Source organism: Lonchura striata, chromosome 17 (assembly GCF_046129695.1).
Source record: "Lonchura striata isolate bLonStr1 chromosome 17, bLonStr1.mat, whole genome shotgun sequence".
Taxonomy (NCBI): Eukaryota; Metazoa; Chordata; class Aves; order Passeriformes; family Estrildidae; genus Lonchura; species Lonchura striata.
The window spans coordinates 6,562,372-6,580,729 of NC_134619.1; positions in this window are offsets into that span (position 1 = coordinate 6,562,372).

Below are 18,358 nucleotides of genomic sequence, written 5' to 3' on the forward strand. Positions count from 1 at the left end.
ACAGGGCCCTGGTGAGTTCCCAGCCATCTCTGCAAACAGAGAAATCTGAAACACTCTGGGAGGTGATTTTTCAATTGACCAAGACAGGAGCACTGGAAATCTGCTGATGCTAAAACGAACCATTGCTCCCAAAAACACAGACCGAGGTTTGAGCTGCTGGTCCTGTGGGCTGACTGATGGGATGGGCAAACCTGGACAGCCACCACCTCCCTTCCTCACTACTGGAAATTACAGCAATTATTGGGGGGCCAATGGGAAACACCCAATTAAGGTGCGTGGTGCTTACGGGATATGCAAAAAAATCCCAAAAGGTGGCTTTTGACCAGCGTCTGGTTTGTGGTTTGGCTCCATCTGTGGCCAGGGTGAGCAACCTGTGTGCAAACCCCTCCTGCCTCTCTGGTGCATCTTCCCCCCAGTTGTCATTTGCAGCTCAAACAGCCGGTGCCTCGGGGGATCTGTTTATTTTCTTCTTTCTGCTGGACGAGATTCTCTGGCTCAACACTTTATAAAAGCAGATTTTATTTTTCCCTTCATCCCATGCGACACAGATGCAAATGGGGAACAGTAGGAAGCCAGCTTATCTTTTATTTGTGCTTTTAGGTTATAATTGCAGTCTGAATCACTGACTTTTAAGTTACGCTACATTCTGCCTCAGCAGAGAAAGGGAGAGGAGCGGAAACAGGGAATGATCCCTTGAAGTTCAGTAACACCAAGCAGCTTTGCTTTCAGACAAAAAAAGGCATTTGCAAGTGTTCCTCCCATTCGTTAAAGGCACAAACTATTGCCATGATGAAATAATAAAGAGAGTTAATTGAGATGGGGGGGCCGGGCTGGGGGATCCAAGAAGAAAGGCAGCTTCGATTCCTGTGTGACCATTGTGCTCACCATCGTGGTATCCATTTCCTAGCTCTGATTTTGGGTAGTTCAGAATGTTTTACCTCACCCCAAAAATCAGCATTTGGGTGCAAAGCTGAGCTCTCCAGCCACACGAACCGCATCTCCTGGTGCAGCAGAGGGAATGTCGCTGCTGCCTGTCTGCTGTGGCCGCATCCGTCCCGCTCCCGCGGGGGCTGGCGAGTCCAGCCGTGCCCTGCCCTGCGTTAGCGCTGCCCGCAGGAGCCGGGGCTGCCGGCCCCGCTCTGCCGGGGCAGCGGAGGCCACAAAGCGATCCCAGCCCTGCCCGCTGCTCCGGCAGCGTGCGAGACGCCCGGAGAGCCCGGCCGTCCGCTGCCTCCTCCTCGCCCTCCGCAGGGATGGAGAGTGTGAACTTATAAATCCCCCAACAACACCGGCTTAGCCATGGAAAGGGTATTTGCACTCAACGCCGAGTCCTAATTTCCCTTTGAAGGCTCTACATGTTTGATTAGCCAACTTCAGCAGCCCCATAGCATCAGGTCAGGGTAATTAGAGACCTCGTGTTAATGAGTAAACAATGACTCAAAAGCCTAATTGACACTTCCAAGCCCGTGCGCGTTGCTAATTGCCAGAGCCAGCCCCACGGCCCCCGTGCTAACCCGTGTAAAGCCCTCCCCGGGAACAGGAGTTATCCCCTGGATCGGCAGCGCCGCGGAACCTCCGGCAGCGGGCGGCGGCCGCGCACCGGGAGCGCTGGAATGGGCTGGAATGGGCTGGAATGGGCGCTCCGTGCCTTTCTCCCTGTCAAAGGCCTGTCCCGAGGCTCCCGAGCACACAAAGCCACCCCGCCCTGCCCTGCGTGCCCCCGGCAGTGACCCCAGGACCACCCTCCTCGGAGGGGAAGGGCCGGCGGCCGCAGCCTCTCAATCTTGCCAGACAAAGCCTGTCTGGGGCAGCGGGTGCTGGGCAGGGGGCCGGGAGCGCTGGCTGGTGGGAAGTGTCGCGACTGGGTCGCAGAGGGTCCTGGAGGAGCAGTGGGAGAGCAGCGGTGAAAGGGCAGCGCTGCCCTCCCACCAGCCGCCCTCCCCACCGCCCCGGCTCGCTCCTCCTGCCCTTTGCTGCTCCCCCAGCCTGGCCTCGGAACGAGGGAAATCCCAGCATAATTCATTCATGGAGTATTCCTCTCCCAGATAATTTACGGACACAGCATCTGCTAGACACGGGGTGGACGCTGGACTTAAACTCAGCTTTCACACCCTCTAGGCTTGCTCATTGCAAGTCCATTTCAACTGAAATATTCTATTCTATTCTATTCTATTCTATTCTATTCTATTCTATTCTATTCTATTCTATTCTATTCCATTCCATTCCATTCCATTCCATTCCATTCATTTCTTGTGGGTTTTTTGTGGGGTTTTGTTTGTTTTGTTGGTTGGTTGGTTTTTTTGTTTTGTTTTGTTTTGTTTTGTTTTGTTTTGTTTTTTAGTTTTTTTTGTTTGTTTTTTTTTTTGGGGGGGGGGGTTGCCTAAAAATAGCCCCCAAAAGAGCTAAAACTGCCTCTTTGTCTGATTCCAGTTGCAGACCTAGTGCTGTTCATCCAGGCAAACTGCACTGACAAACTCAGCCCAAGGATCATGCCTCATCCCATGGGAGCTCAGCCTCGGCTAGGGTGTGATGGAAACACCAAATCAACCTTCATTTCTTTCTTCTGCACACAGCAGGGGCTGAAACCTGTCTCATCAAGTAAAGCCTTCCTTAAATTAGGTTGATATTATGGACTTAAGAAGCTCCTGGTGACAGGATCGACATAGACAGGCTAAAACAAACACCTGAGCTGAAAGCAGAGGTGCAGGCAAAAGACAGCAAGTCATGAGAGCTTTGAAATACCCCCCAGCTCACAGCTTGGGTGTCCTGGTGAGAGACATCCCTGTGGCTCTGCCTTTGCACAAAGGAGAATTAGAGATTGCCAATGGGAATTGGGTGTTTCCTTCATGTCAAAAACAGATTAAAACCCCCCTCACCAGAAACCACCACCCCCCACAACAAATTTGCCAGCCAAAATTTGCTCCACCCCAGCTGATTTCCCATCCTCACATCCATCTCTGATCATGAAAATTCATCGTGAAAATGAATTTTGAGGCATGCTGGTATTGACAGATCCTGACGGGGAGGGCAGCACCACCTTGGGCTGCACGCTCGGGTTGCAGCCTCGGTCCCTGCAAGCAGAGCTGTCCCAACCTGTCCCCAACCCCATCCCAGAGTCCCCAGGCAGTGTCCGGTGTGAGGGAGCATCGGGCACAGACCAGATGCATACTTCTATAGAGACTCACTAATGGCCTTTCAGGTACAACATTATTATTTTCCTCTAATGGCCGCTTTTCTCTTTCTTCCTCGCTGGCTCATAAAAGGCACATCATAACTACAGAGGGAGGGGATAAAAAAAAAGGCGAAAGCTTTGCAAATTACAGCAATCAGAGAGCCTGGACCATTAGCAGCATCTGGGACTGCATTTTACATAACAGTGGACACTTTCTTTGAAACAATTACAGCTAATAATGAATTAGGATTGACTGGGCTGTAAACGTTTCAAATTGCAATTCAGAGGCTGTCACTCTTCACCATCCCCTTCTCGCTGGAAAAAGCCCTCTTAATACTCAGTACTCCGTGAGGATCTTGGGAGGAGATGAGGTTCTCCGTGGCCACGAGTGCAAAGTCCTGTGCCGTGGCCTCACCCTGAGCCCCGACGGATTTGGGATCTCGCCTCCAAATGCAGATGCTTCAGGGAAGAGTTTGCAGTGTAAATTGATGTATCAGGGTGGATTTCCCTGGGGTTTTTTAACTAATCCCAATTGAAGGATGGATCAGCAGGCTGTCCTTTTTTGCGAAGGAACAGCTTTCCGAAGGGATGAGGGGACAGCCCTTCCCCAAGCCACCCTGAGGAGCTGCTGTGGCCCAGGGGCTCTCCTGTCTGCAGCTGCCCCAGCCCTGTGAGCCCAGTGCTTCCCTGACTCTGCAGCTCAGTCTATTCCCAAATTTCTGTCCCACACTGTGGGGTCTGGGGCTCAATCCTCACATGTACCACAGCTGAGACTGCACCTCCAGTGAACTGAGTCTCAGTGAGCCACCCTTTGAGGCGGCTCAAAATCCATCACAGGCTGGGGCTTTTTCTGCCTCATCTGGGGTAATGAGACCCTCCAGTTGGTGTGAGTTTAATAAAAACCAGAAAAGTTATTTGAGAATATATATATATGTGAGCTCTTCTTACCTTGTTTCTAGGGGTTGCACTGGCTCTGGAACACTTTGGGACACACCATGCCCACCAGGGCAGGAGCCACTCCTGGGTCAAGGAGTCCCTGTGTCCCCCAGGAAACTCCAGACCCTCAGACAGAGCAAGGACAGAGCTGGGGGGGTCGCTGGGCTCAGTCCCCCACCAGGGCCAGCACAAGCCCCTCCAGCTGGGCTGTGTGTCTGCATGCTCGACCTCTACTGCAGCTGCCTCAACAGCACAGATACCTGAAGAGAAAGTGAAGAAAAAGGCATCAATCCCTTCCCTTTTGCTGGAATAAAACCCTTCCTTTAAAAGGCAGCAAAGACAGAGGGGGAGGCTGGGAGGAGGAACACTCGGGCCCCTCTGTGGGAGTGCAGATGTGCTGTAAATGGCGCTCTCTACCCGCTCAAAGCCCCCTTCTCTCCCGAGCTGGCAGGTCCTAAAAGGCCACTTGTTCTGCAAGTTGGCTGCTGCCTCACCCCTCGTGTCACCTCAGGTCTCGTAGATCATTCACACAGGCTGATGCTCATCCCTGCCCCCAGGAGGGTCACCAGACACACACTGAAGCAGAGGGGACATGAAGAGACAACGAGGACCCCAAATCCTCCCCAATCCCCGCCCTTCCCAGGGGAGAAGCAGCAGAGTCAAAGATGAAAGGAGGCAAACTCAACCTGAAGCAAAAGAAACCCCATGCCCCTGTGTCTGATACACCCTGAGGAACAGTTCTGTGTCTATTCCTTGATGACATTTGAGTTTTGAAATGCTCAGCAAGATGCTCCAGAGCCAGCAAGCTGCAGATCATGGCTGCCACCTCTTGCACCCCGGGCACACCTCTCCTTCCACCTAAACCTGCCAGGTTTCATTAACAGCTTCTCTTTCCCATCTTTGGGAAACCTGAAGCCTGGCACTAAGCATGCCTGGCAAATGGCTGCCCATTTTACAGAGATGGCTCACACCAGCCTTAAAACTCTAATTATAGAAGAATAACAAGGCTCTAAAGCTCAGAAGCACTTAGATATTATTTCAAGCCAGCCAACGAGGAAGTTACAGCTGCTGTAATTAAACATGACACAGAGAAGTCAAGCATTAAACACAGGTTCATTAAGAAAGCGCAGGGACTCGGTGATCCATAAAGGCAGGACCTTGTAGTTGTGGGCCAGCTGGGGAGAAATTCAGAGAGGGGAAGTCTCACTCATCTACCTCGAAAAGGCAGCAGCAAAGCTGCTAATTGTGTTTGCATGATGATAACGAGCCACTGGCAGGACTTTCAGGAGGACAGCTCAGTTGCTGGCTGTGGTTGGGTTGCCAGGCCACCACCCCGTGCTGGGACACCAGCCAGGCACTGTGCAGGGTCAGGCTCTGTCCCCACAGTGCCCAGAGCTTCCCTCACACCTCTGGGAACGAGCTCTTCCACCCACACGTGACGAGTGGAAAAGTGAAACCCTGCCTTCTCCTCCCTGGTTCCCTCCCAGCTTCCATCCCCTCTGGGTGCCATGCTCAGGTACCCAGCCCAGAGCCCACAGTTTATCTCAGGAGCCTGCAAACGAACATGCACTAATTAAGCAGCTCTCTGGGCTGGTTCCTCAAGTCCTGCAGAAACTGAAGTGAAGCATCCCAGGCAGGAACCATTTGGGGAGCTTCAGAGGAGCAGAGATGGGAAATTTCTGATTCCAACTGCAGCATGCCACATTTGGTGGTTTTCAATTTGCAGATCCAGCAGCCATCTGTGTTTATTACACACAAAGCCCCTAAACCCAAGAAAATGCTCTGGTTATTTAGGTGCTGCTCCACCTGCAGATTCCTCGTGCTCCCCCATCTGCTCTGGCTGGGTGCAGGGCAGGATGGGGCTGAGCCAGGTGGTCTGTAGGTGCTGGCATGGGGCTGTTCACTCCAAACTTAGCTAAGCCCAAGGCTCTTTCCACATGGGAATGGCAGTGGGGTAGGGAGGCAGCCAGGCTCACTGAGACCCCACAACTCCCCATGCAATATCATGGGGAGAGGAGCCAAAACCACTGGAGCAGCACCATAACCTACCACCCCACCGAGACCCCCCAGGGGAGAAAAAACCCACTGGAGAGGGTGGAAACATGCCAGAAAAAACCAGACACTAATCCTCAACCACCGCCAGATCTGAAAAAAAAAAAAAAAAAAAAAAAGAAATGAAAATAAACCCCATCGAGATGCAGAAGAGGGGATGAAGAAGAGAAGAAAGGAGGATGAACAGCGCGACCGCCCTGACCCGGAGCGTGCAGCCCCGGCTTTGTGCGGCCCCTTCCCCCTGCGCCTGCCCCACAATCAGGGCAGCTGCCTGGAACGGGGCCGGCTGCCGTGCAGGAGAGGGCACGGGGGCAGAGAGTAATTTATTTACTCCTCACAATGTGCTGTTTGAACAGACTCCCAAAGAAAACGGAGGAGGAAGCAACACTCTGCCAGGCGGGAGGAGGAGGGGGATGTGGGGCTGGGGGAGATGGTCCTAAATGGATTAAAAATTTACCCTGCAACTGTGGGGCTTTAATTGATACAGGGGGAGGGGGGGAGCGGTAAAATTTCCCTCTAATTGTATTAAAGATACACTAATTAGGTTGATTAAAAACAGAGAGGCTGTTTCTTTCTTTCCCCAGAAGGCCTAAGGGATGGTGATGGGGAGGGGGGGGAGAGAAGTGCAAACAGATTGGAGTTTAAAAAAAAGAATACAAGAGAGAGGAAAGTGCTCAGCCCCTGTGAGAGGTGCAGACCCATCAGCTGCCCGGGGCTCCATGAGAGCAGGAGCAGTCTCCCAGGAATGGTAGGATGGCCAAAGCTCCACCTTCTCCCCAGAAATAAAGTGCCAAGGTGGCACAGTCACTCTCAGCAGCTCCAGTACCCCGAAGTCAAGGGTTTTGTTCTGCTGCAATGCCCTAAAATTGGGGTTTGCCTTAATTTTGGCCCTGTTTTGTGAACTTTGGATCATCCTTATCTACACAAATGTCTGTAAATCTTGTGGGTAAATAGATGTGCACATATATAAGCTTTAAAATACAAGCTGTACTTTTGCCCCAAAAAGAATGAACCTAATGCAGTGGTTTAACTGCTTAGTCCCTACCCAGGTGATCCCAACCATTAGAGAACAAACACACTGAAAGGGAGAGGATGGGCAGGTTCACTAAAGCCTCCCACTGCAGGTGCTTTCCTCTTCTTTTCACCTTCTGATTTCATTTCTTGCACACTGATGCCAACCCTCAGCCCAGAGCCCACTGAGCAGGGGGTGACAGCCACTCTGAAACCCTCTGTGAACTTCTTACTTGGGAATTCCTGGTGTGAGGAGCCACCTGACCTTTCCTCTTTCTTTAGAAGGACAGAGAAGTAGTTTTCAGCCTGAGGAAAAGTTTCCCTCTGAAAGGTTTTATTGCTCCTGAACAAGGCAGTTGCTAATTGATCTGTCAAATGGCCAAGCTGTAAAACGGGAATGGCAAATAAAGAGCTGTGACTTTAAGGGAGATAAACAATATCGTGTTGGTTTTTTTTTTCCTTCCTTCCTCTTCCAAATGACCATTTTATCCTTAGTCTGAAACCACGGGATGAAGGGCAAACTCAAATTGAGGAAGGAAGCTTGATGATTTCTGATGCTTCCATTACTGCATAATCAAGGACTAAAACTGCAATCAACAGAACCGCCTTTGCAACCCAGCAGCTTTCAAAAAACTCAAGTGAAAGGGAGATAATTTTCTTTGTGGGACTTTATGTTCCTGAACCACCACCTCCCTTCCGCCTTATTTTCTTAATGTTTGTTTAGGAAAGAGAAGTGGAGGGCTCCAAGGAGACAGGCGGGCTTGGATGAGCACAGTAAAGCTTGGTTTAGGCTGGAAGGGACCTTCGAAGGTCATTTCTGCAGAGGTCGAGTGCACAGTGATGCAGGACAAAGTCATTGCAGCCCTGAGAAGGCAGCTAGTCACCAAAGAAATCCTGGAATGGTTTGGTTTGGAAGGGACTTTAAGGATGATCTAGATCCCAGCCCGTGCCAGGAGCAGGGACACTGCACTAGGCCAGGTGCTTCGTGTTTGAGAGCAAAAGTGCCATATTCCATCACCCCCACTGGAACTCGGTGTGAGCCTCTCCTGCGGCAGGAGCTGGTGGTGGGACTGAGGTTTGGCTGCCAGCAGGTTCCTGACGAGAGGATCAGGGGTGAACTGCCTCCATTTCTCCTCATCCAGCAGCACCAGCTGAGGCAGCAGCACTACCCTGAGCCTGTACTGGCTGTGCCCATCACCACCCCAGCTCCTGGAGCCAGGGGCTTTGGACCCAGATATAAAACCTCCACATTTTCTTCCATTTCCCCCTTTAATTTAGGCAGTGTGGAGGCTCTGGCAGGGAAAGGGTGTGCAATTGCTGGGGCTGCAGCAAGGAGCAATGCAGCAGAGCCTGGATCCTTTCGGATCCTTTCATCTCCCAGTGACAGGGTGCGCACGGAGCGCTCTCCTCTTGAAAGCATCTCTTGGCTTCAGAGGCTTCCCCAGCCCCTTTGACAAACACCTCGAGCCTTTGTAGGTGACTATCACACTCTGCCACAAGTGACACGTCCTGCCAGCTCTTCCCTCCCCTGCACGAAAAGCATCACTTGAAAGGCAGCTTTTGATGGCATTTGACTCTGCCCGTTTTTGAGCAGTTGGCTCTGGCTGGAGTGGCCCCGTGCATGCCCAGGGCGTGCCAGGGGGTTGGAAGGGTGGTGCTGGCTGCTGTCAGGTGGGAAACACTCAGAAACAGCCCACCCTGTTGTATTGCAGGGCTGTTTTCCCCCTTCCACCCCCACACACTCCCCTGGATGAAGCACCAGGACAACTCCCTGCAGTCATTTTGGTGTTCCAAGGCAGCCACTGCTTGAACCAGTGGTGCCAAAAGGGAGGAGGAGGAAGGGAAAGGGGCATCAGCATCATCACCCAGCTGCCAGCCTGCTCCAGCTCCACTCCCCTCTTTGCATTCAGGTATTCCTACCGCTCTGGCTCTCAAGGAATCAAAAGGGAATAAAGCTTTCACTGCACAATCCCATGATTGCACAATCCTTTCACACCACAGAAATGACAGCCGAGGTTGAAGACAGTGGCAACCTCAGCTCGGCTGCCCAGGTTACCCACTGCTCAGCATACACAAAGCTGCAATTCATTTTTTCAGTACTACTATGTTTGCTGGGAAATTAAGTTTTAGAAGGACTAAAAATATTAACAAATTTAGTCTGAGAAAATGGGAGGAGGAGGAGAGTGAATTTTAAAAATGTCAAAACACTCAGATGCAGCATTTTTAATGAAATGTTTCACTTCAGAAATGCCAAAACATTTTGTTTTGACATTTTCAAAGTGAAACTTAATGATTTTTTTTCTTAGTAACATCATGGATTGCTTTGTAATAACCTGAGTTAAAGAAAAAGGAACAAGGAGAAAACTTTTCACCATCCTTCCAGCAACACATTGACATAGAAAGAGCATTTTCTTCCTTCTTCCTGTCATTTTGCCAACAATTTTAGGCATTTTCTGTTTCACTTCACATTGCACTAATGAGTTTCCCTCCTTTCCTGCACTGAAAACAGGCTCTCGCCTTCTGGAGGATCTCCTGCCCACTGCTGCACTTCTGGCCCAAGGAGGTTTCAACACCAGCAGCTTCCTTGGAAGTTGAGCTTCCTCCTCTGCTGTTCAGGTGCTGAGAACCCTGCAGAATGAAACCTCTCTGTGCTATCCCCCAAGTAGAAATCACCCTTTTTCTTTGGCTCCTGCCACATTTTGGATCTTCCTGGATCCCAGGCTGGAGGAACCAGTGCATGATCCAAGCGAGTCCATGACTTTACCTGGAGTGCTGTGTCCAGCTTGGGAACCCCCAGCATAAGGATTTGGACCTGCTGGAGTCCAGGGGAGGGCATGAAGATGCTACAAGAGCTGGAGCTGCTCCATTCTGGAGCCAGGCTGAGAGCTGGGGGTGCTCAGCCTGGAAAAGAGAAGAATCTGGGAAGGCCTTAGAGCCCCTTCCAGTGCCTAAGGAGTCTCCAAGAGAGATCAAGAGGGGCTTTGGACAAGGCCATGGCCAGGACAAGGAGGAATGCTTTCCCACTGACAGAGATCAGCATTTAGATTGGATATTAGGAAGAAATTCTTCCCTGTGAGGGTGCTGAGGCTCTGGCACAAACTGCCCAGAGGATCTGTGGCTGCCCCATCCCTGGAAGTGTTCATGGCCAGGTCGGACTGGGCTTGGAGCAACCTTAGATAATGGAAGGTGTCCCTGCCATGGGATGGGATGGCCTTTTAAGGTCCCTTCAAACCCAAACCATTCTGAGATTCATGACTTGGTACCCCAAGCAAACCTCCTGCAGGACAGAGGGGAGAGGGCTGGTCCACAGCCAGCAGCATCCTGAGCCCTCCTCCTGTGCACACACAGCGATAAAATGGACCATGAAAGTTTATCAGCCATGAACCAAATGACTGTTTACATGTGTTTATTATGCACTTATTTGTGGTCTGCCACCCTTCTCCTAATGCCTTGCTCACAACAGTCACTGTCCTGTGCTGAGAGCCTGCAGTCTAACACTGACCAGAGCAGGCTTGGGGATAGGGAAGGTGTTTCTGGAATCAGCCTGCATGGAAAGGACATAAAGCAGCAGCTGAGTAACACTCGAGCCCATGGGACCATGGGGTACCAGGCATCCTCCATTTGTTTGGAGGCATTGGGTGAGGACTCTTGAGCCTGGCAAGAGGAGCCCATCACATGGCATAAATCCAGGCCAAAGCACCCCTCTGGATAAAAATAACCCTTGCAAAGGGAGAAACATAAACAGAAGGATTTGCAAGCTGTGTGAAGAATAAATAGAATCTCAAATCCCCCAAATGAAGTGAATTGGGTACCTTTGCAGCCCCCTGGGGTGAGGTCCCAGCCCAGGGACGAGTGGCTGCAGCTGGGGATCTCCAGAGCTGGAACAGTTTTGGCTCCTAGGAAAGGAGGATTGGTGTTTCCTCCCAGAGCTGTTAAAAATTTCTTGCAGGAAATGGAAAGAGCTGATTCAGTTGTGGGCAAATATGTAAATACAAAATATGCCAAAAAAGAGCAAACCTGTATGAGGAAACAAAGGCAGACTTGTGTCACTTCTTGCTGGAAAACACACACCCAAAGAGGCAGCTGGTGGCATCACTCCCTGGGAAGCCAAACCCAGCAAACCCTGGCAAATTTTCACTGGGGGAAGGAGTTAGAGACCCAGATAACCCTCATCTGCTGCTGTTCTGGGTCAGGCTGGAGCAGAGTCAAAGCTCAGCAGAAGGAGATCCAAACCCTGAGCAGCCTTTTCTTTTCCATGCTTAGACACATGTTGGGACTGTGGGACACTTCTCCTTGCCCAGAAGAGATCAAAAATAAAGAACTGCTTGCACACTCCCTGCAAATTTCCTGTATTTACATATGGAAATTAAATCCTTGGGCAGGCAAGGCCAAGCACAGCCAGTGGATTTACACCAGGCTCTTGGGAGTGTCTCCACAGTGCCAAGGCTCGTGGGCTGAGCCACAGCGTGTCCCCGAGTGGCCGATGGCAGGGGGACAGGGAAGTGTTTGAGGATGCTCTTGCCCACAGTGGCACTGTGGTTATCCCTGCAGCAAGGCCAGCTCACTGCTCCTCAGAGTGGGGATTGGACCCAAAACCCCTCCATTTGCTAATGAGAGTTCTGCACCCTGTTTAAAGGACAGCGCTGCCTTTTAAACAATTTACTCATTTCTAATTAAGATTATTCAGTATAGCAGGTTTTGCTCTTGCAGCTGAGTGCTCACAACTGGCCACAGGCTCAGCAGGAGGAAAAGAGCTTCAAACACCCATCCTCTGCAAGAAGAGTCTTTTTGTGGTAGTAAAAAACTACAGGGAGAAAGCAACAGACCCCAAAATGTGAACTGTCCCTTTAATTTCTGTCAAGGCTAAAGCCCACAGACTACAAAAACAACATTTTAATTTAAATTCCGATTCCACATTCATTCATGGGAGCTGGCTCCGAGCGGGGATTTCATTAAAGGCTTTAATAGATTTTATAGGACTTGTCAGATCCGGAAAGGTTATGGAGCAAATGCATTTTCTCTGCTTCCAGAATTTCAACAACGGCTCGGTAAACAAATTTACCATGAAAATGCAAAGAGTCCAACCTTGTACAGACAAGGAGAAATGAACTTCATCTGAGTGACTTAAAGGCATCAAGATTTACTCTCTGTCCCTTCCCAGCTCACTTCCCTTGGCATGCTGTGCAGCTTAGAACATGTTTCATTCTCTTTTGGTGGAAAACCAGAAAAGGAGAAACATCTTTTTCCATGGATCACACTTGGATTCAGAGCTATTAATTAATTAGTGGCAGTTTTAGCAGCAGCACAGGGATGAGGGCTTAGAGGGGTGCTAAGAGAGCTCCCATATCCAAGATCAGCTCAGACCTTGAACAACTGATTGACTCAGGACAGGGGGTTATGCAATGAGACACTGTTTTTCCAGAAATCCCAGGGTGTCGGAGGACAGATGTGCTTCAGGGGGTGAAGGTGGTGTGGTTGTGAGAGTGAGCAGACAGGAGAGTTTACAACAGCCACACTTTTGCTCCTGACCCATCAAGGGCTTCATGAGCCCTGCCTTGGGGTCTTCTTCACTAGCCCTTCCATTCAACTTCAGAGAATTCCCTTCATTAATTCAGAGAATTAAGCTGATTTTGGCTGAACACCCATAAATGCACAAGTTTTAACAAAATATTTTTTCCAGAGTCTTTTCCACCTGCATTTTAGCCCTTGACAAATCAGCCTTGAAAGCAGGTCCCAATATCAGGCCAAGAAAAGAGTCCCTCAAGGCTGGGAGGTGCAGGCAGATGTCCCACCTTGGGGACACGGTGCCGTGGGCTGCAGGACCCGTGCTGGGGTGGCTGCACTCACCAGTCAGTGATGGGGAAGTGTGGGGCATGGCTGGTGAGAGCCAAACTGCAGGAATCAAAGGCTGATGCCTTGGCAACCGAGTCGTGGCAATGCTGAATAAAGTGAAGAAAAGGCCTCTTGTTTCTGGATGAGCTCTGTAAACAGAGATGAATGTCAGAGGAGATTTCGCCTGAGCATCGTTTAGAGGCTGTATAGTGGCATCACAGAGAGAAATCAGCTTGGAGAAAATTATAGCTAATGCAAACCTCCAACCAAAACCTTTTTTCTGTTAGAGGGTAAGACAAGTTGATGACTTTATTATTATTATTATTACGATGATTATTTTCCCTCCTTATGACTTTGCAATTTGAGATTGACAGGTCCTAACACAGCTGCTCTGGATGCTTTCCCAGCTCCACAAAGAGAGAGGCAGAGTGAAAAGCAGCCGGGCGGTTCAAGAGCCGCTGGCGGGGCGGGAGTGGGACTCGGCAGCTCCACCACAGAGACCCCAAAGATGTGGGACCCTGTGCCGAGAGGTGTCGAACATCTGGGAGTCCCTTTCACTGGGAACAGGCACTGCAGGTGGCTGGGATGTGCTGGTAGCTATGCTGTAATTATAGGAAGCTGGGGAGAGAAGCAGATTTAAATCAAATGACTACTGAGTTAAAGCAGGAGAATTCCTGTGTAATTTATGGTGCATTAAATAGCCTAAATATTCTCTCCTCATGAGTTGCTCTAATAGCTAATAGCTCTCATTTCAAGGCAGCGTTTTCTGTGATTCACCTTAATCTAGATTTTTCTTTCTAGCTGGCAAGAGCCATAGTGAAATTTCCTCCTCCAGTGCAAGGTATTTTCTTCAAATGATCCAAGTTCCTTAGGGCATCAGCTTGCTAAACTCTAGTTACATTGATCAAGAGTGAAACTTTAAAAAAAATTCACCAAACAGAGTCTCAAAAGCACCTCAGGAAGGTTTATGGCTGTACCTGGGAGATGGATGGATGGATGGATGGATGGATGGATGGATGGATGGATGGATGGATGGGCGGTTGGGTGGATGGGTGGGTGGGTGGGTGGATGGGTGGGTGGGTGGGTGGTTGGATAGATAGATGTGGCCTCAGGGTCCTACAGACACACCTGGGACACACTGACTGTTATTTGTGAGGTGACAAACAGCCTGGATGGAGTTTCTGAAGACTCATCTACCCCAGCTCAAGAAGGGGTCACAGACAATGCAATCGCCTACAAGGCACTGAAAGCCACCGTACATTACCCAGCTGAGTGTGACCAGCACAGCAGAGCACAAAGTCAGAGAGGTGACTGCCAAGAAAACCTCTGGATATCCCTGACCCAACCTCCTTTCTGACCAGGGTTTGAAGGTAACTCAGGATGTTGGAGCCTTTTCCACTCAGGCTTTGAAAACATCCAAGGATGGAAATGGCAAAATCTCTCTGCCTGCACAACTCTTGCTTAAACCTTGTCTCCTTTACCAGGAGCCACTTTGCCCTCTTGGCTGAGAGGCACCAGTTTGTACCACAACTTTTGGACTGCTGTGACATGTGGTTTGCTGGGAGCTTCCCCCTTCACATCCCTATGGACACTTGCAGGTGTTTCCCATGCAGATTGCTGGAAGCAGGAACACTCAAATTCTCTCAACCCATTCATCAAAGACTTCAAAGTGACCTAAGTCCAGCCAGGGCTCTGAGCTGACCCAAAAACTCAGCGCCAGCAGCAGGAAAATACTACTCAGAGCAGAAGTCACAAAGAAATAGGAAAATCTTTTTCCTTCTGCCATCTACAGTTCGGAGTGTGGCAGGAGGCTGGGCTGAGAGCCAGGGGAAGGCAGGGGAGGGAAAAGCTGAACTCCAGTGTTGCTATAGAACACGGGGAAGCACAACGCGAGCCACTGCTATTTGCAAGGTAAAGAAGAAGGGTTTATTTTCTGACTCTTTTATACTTTTCCAAAGGTGACAGTGGATTGGAGAGTGAATGTGCTACCTCTCCAAAGACATTGGATAAACTATATCAAGTGTATCGAGTTGATATATCAAGTATATCAAGTTTCTCTACCCTTAAGAAGGAATGCAAAACAATATGTTGTTTATAAAAAATGGTGTAATAATTTTCTAACAGAATGTAAACTCAGAAGGCTTTAGAAAATCTTAAGAATCAGGGCGCCACTCCAGTGTCTGGCACAGCTCTTCCCAGCTCCCGGGAAGCTGCTGCCATCTACTGATGTGAGGGCAGCCGGCACAGGGATCAACAGGCAGGATGGGAATAACTCCATGGCACACCAGTGACACACAGCCCAGAGACTGGAACGGGAGATTGAGTCCCCTCTCGAAAACTCTTCTCCCTCAGAAGAGGTCCAAAGCCGGCCTGCAGCTGGATGTGCTGCACAGCGTGTCCTGCTCAGCAGTTTCTCCCTGGCTAAAGTGGGAGGACAAAGGCTGGAACGCCCTCAGGCACCGCCCTGGGGCTTCTTTGAGCTGGGTTTTCCAGCACTGATTTGTCACTGGAAAAAGTCCTTCCCTGCTGTGAGGAGCACCCTGAACCCCAGTGACCCCGGTCCCCATCACCACACTGTCCCACTCTAACGTGATTTTAGTGTCCCCAGGGATTTTCTCCAAAGTCCTGGTGGAATAGAGATCTGCCATAACAAAACACTGGAAACAAGACAAGCATGCCCAGGGCTGGGTGTGCAGGAAGATGCCTGCCCTTCCTCCTTTCTCCCAAAAACTCACCCAGAAATGAAAGCTCTTACATGGTGTTTTTGAAGCAGGTTGGTCTTCACCTCCCCTGCCCTGGTCTCCTGGTCAGGTGCAATGACACGAGGGAACAAAATCCTCTCAGTGCCATCCTCCTCAACTCTGAAAACTGCTCTGCAAACTCCAGATGGGATTTCATTCCTGTTCCTCCTCCAGGAGAACCAACATTTTCAATCTCCTGAATCTCTTCTTCCAGAAGTAGCTGATGGCAATGGAGGAATCCCTACATTTGTATCTGCCTGGGTGCCATGCAGAGCTTTTGCAGGAGGAAAGGAGAGAGGAGCAGAATGGCTGAGTAACTTCCTGGCTTAGAGTCAAAATTCCCATTCTGTATCATCTTTGGTTTCCTCTGCATGATTAAGTGGCACATTCATCCTCCCCAGGCAGCTTTCGGATCTGCTGTTTCTCCTTCCCTGTGCAACTTGGGTGGTGGGTTGGATGGAGAGGGTCCCTTCTCATTCAAGAGAGGGGAGAGAGAAAGTCAAACCACACCAAAAGGGCAGGGCAGGGCTGTTCCAGCCAAGGAGCAATGACAAGGGGACACCCAGACCTCAGGTGACCAAGGGTTTGCAGCAGGAGCCAGAGCAAGTAGTGGCTTCCCAAAGGAGCTTCCACCCTGACCAGAAGTACCATAAAACTGGCAACAGGGCTCATTCTGCAGAGCTCAAAGGGATCCAATCTAATGCAAGGGAGGGTTGAAAAGAACAATAATAAATGACCCTGAAGTTAGTTTTGAGGTGGTTTGGCTTGGGGATGCACAAGGAAACAGAGCAGGACAGGCCCCACCCAGCAAAGATGTGTGGGGATCTTGCTCAAACAAACAGAGGAGTGACAGAGTTTGTGGATTAATAAAGCAGGGGGAATACACAGGGGTCTGTGCTCCAGGGGAAATGAGGTCAGGCTCTGTCAATGCACCCCTCAGCAAGCAAAGGCAACTCCAAAGTGCCTCAGACTCACTCAGGAAGGTTTCCAAGCACTAAAAGGACCCTCTCAGTTCATCCCCCTCCTTCAATGCAGGCTTTGTAGTGCTCCCACTTCCAGCACAGGCAATATTCCTTCCTGCTCTGCCTTCCTCCAGCCTCAGGGCTGCAACAGAGCCAGGTTTGTTGCCTGGCACAAAGGGAGCACAGAGCATCTCCCCCAGATGCTGGGCTGAGCACATCCCTGCTCCAGCTGCCCCCTCCACAGCCCTGTTCTGCCACTCTCAGCATAAAACACCAATTTCACAGTCCCAGCCTAAATATCAGCTCAGTTCAGCCTGGCAGCCAGCACCACCCAGATCTGAGCTCTGCCCACGCTCCTCTGAGCCCGCCTGGAGCATCCTTTGTGCTTCACAGGGACTCTGCCACGCCAGTGTCACACTGCTGTTCCCACCACAGGACAGATGGGGAATCAGGGAGCAGAGGACTCTGAACACTCATTTCCAGCAGTTCCAGGAGGATTTTGCAGAGTGAAATCACTTCCCTCCATGAAACAGCTGAGAAGACACCAGGACAGCATGGCTTTTCCAAGGAGTAAAAATTTAAAAAGCCATTTTTTGAGAGGAAATTCAGTGTGGTGCAAAGCCTCAGCAGGTAACGAGGCTTTCCCAGCGTCATCCCAGCAGCAAACGAAATTATCGTGTCTGACATTTCCCCTGCCCCTCCAAAGGCCAAAATAATTCCTTTGCTCTGGATACAGATCAGTTAGCAAACAAGCTTTCAGACACAATTATTTTGCCCTGAGAGGATTCTGCAGCTGCTCCTCTTTTTCTTGAGATCAATACCTAAAGGATAATCCTGCAGATTATCCTGCAGTTTGGTGCTGTTAGCTCAAGCTCCCTTGTTTGCTTTGTTTCCTTTAAGAATTACAACTCCTTCTCGTTGGGGGAGGGAAGCGTTTTTATATTCTGTATTTCCACAAATGAGACCTGACATCATAAATCGTCTACAGTTGCTTGGAGATTAATTTTGTTGACTTTTTAGTTAAATTGAAACCTTTTCTGGGCACATACTGATTTCAGGTGGTGAGTCATTCCTTCCCAAAAGAGCAGAGCAAACAATAGCAACTACTTAAACAAAAACAGAGCAGATCTACTTCCAAATCTAGCACCTATATCCTTTTAAAACAAATGAAATCTGTGGGAGTTTATTCTCCTGCAAAGTCCCACAGGCCTAAGGCAGCAGAGATCAGAAATCTGTTCTGTGCTTTAGGGGGTTATTTTTATTTGTTTTGAACAGTTCTGAACATCCAGAATAGCAACTCTTGACTATTTCTGGCTGAAAAGTTTCCCAGGTGTAAACTTGAAGAGATGAAAGAATATCTCTGCTACTCTTAGGACATATAGGATGTTCCTAAAATAAAGTTTTACCTCAGAATAACTGCTTTAGAGTATTTGTTTTCTGTCAAGTAGATCAGATTCATAAACCTCCACAGTATATCATCAAAAGCATCCCACCTGTGGGGTGAAGGACTCTTCAAAACCTGAGGGATTGCTGGAACTCCCATGGTGATGGGACAAGGGGCAACAGCTTCAAACTGAAAGAGAATCGATTTAAATTAGATGTTAGGAAGGAATTCTTCCCTGTAAGGGTGGAGAGGCCCTGGCACAGAGTGC